Source organism: Mastomys coucha, unplaced genomic scaffold (assembly GCF_008632895.1).
Source record: "Mastomys coucha isolate ucsf_1 unplaced genomic scaffold, UCSF_Mcou_1 pScaffold21, whole genome shotgun sequence".
Taxonomy (NCBI): domain Eukaryota; kingdom Metazoa; phylum Chordata; class Mammalia; order Rodentia; family Muridae; genus Mastomys; species Mastomys coucha.
Window position 1 is genome coordinate 15,298,020 of NW_022196904.1, and position 1,339 is coordinate 15,299,358.

General features: G+C 36.2%; 1 protein-coding gene across 1 annotated transcript in view; it reads left to right on the forward strand.

The window, feature by feature from the left end:
• The window catches only part of LOC116100288 (carcinoembryonic antigen-related cell adhesion molecule 5-like), a 282,093-nt gene that overhangs the window by 276,489 nt on the left and 4,265 nt on the right, over nucleotides 1–1,339 (forward strand).

The following is a 1,339-nucleotide window of genomic DNA, read 5'->3' on the forward strand; positions in this document are numbered from 1 at the left end:
ATAAGACAAATCCCAATTCTTACAATGTCCCAGTCCCAGTTGACTGGAAGAATGGCCAGTAAAGAAAGGTAGAAACTGAGTTCAGGTGATTGGAACCACAAGAAGTACAGAAGACAAGAACAACAACAACAACAACAACAAAAACAATAACAAAGAGTCAGGGAGTTAAGATGCAGGTGTTTAGAGACAAAGATTAGGGATGAGAGATGCATTACCTCAATACCAGTCTATGTTGAAAAATTACTTTCTTGCTTCTAAAGTGTAGTTTTGTTCCAGATATTGCTGTTTTCCATCTATTATCATTTGTAGAGCTGGATTTGTAGAAAGATATATAAATTTGGGTTGTCATGGAATATCTTGGTTTCTCCATCTATGGTAATTGAGAGTTTTGCTGGGTATAGTAGCCTGGGATGGCATTTGTGTTCTCTTATGGTCTGTATGACATCTGCCCAGGAAAATCTAGCTTTCATAGTCTTTCATGAGAAGTCTAGTGTAATTCTGATAAGACCTGCCTTTATATGTTACTTGACCTTTTTGCCTTACTGCTTTTAAAATTCTTTCTTTGTCTAGTGTATTTGGTGTTTTGATTATTATGTGAAGGGAGGAATTTCTTTTCTGTTCCAGTCTATTTGGAGTTCTGTGGACTTCTTTTATGTTTATGTGCATCTCTTTCTTTAGGTTAGGGAAGTTTTCTTCTATAATTTTATTGAAGATATTTACGAGCCCTTTAAGTTGGGAGTCTTTACTCTCTTCTATACCTATTATCCTTAGGTTTGGTCTTGTCATTGTGTCCTGGATGTTTTGGATATTTTGGGTTAAGTGCTTTTTGCATTTTGCATTTTCTTTGACTGTTGTTTCAATGTTTTCTATGGTGTCTTCTGCCTCTGAGATTCTCTCTTCTATCTCTTGTATTCTATTTGTGATGCTTGCATCTATGACTCACGATCTTTTTCCTAGGTTTCCTAACTCCAGGGTTGTCTCCCTTTGTGGCTTCTTTATTGTTTTATTTCCATTTTTATGTTTTTGTTCATTTCCTTCACCTGTTTGATTGTGTTTTCCAGTAGTTCTTTAAGGGAATTTTGTGTTTCCTCTTTAACATCTTCTAGCTGTTTACCTGTATTCTTTTCTATTTCTTTGAGTGAGTTATTTATGTCCTCCTTAAAGTCCTGTATCATCATCTTGAGAATTGACTTTAGATCTGAATGTTGCTTTTCCAGTGTGATGGTGTGTTCAGGACTTGCTATGGTGGGAGAATTGAGTTCTGATGATGTCAAGTAACCTTGGTTTCTGTTGCTTATGTTCTCATGCTTGCCTAAGGCCATCTGGCTATCTCTAGTGC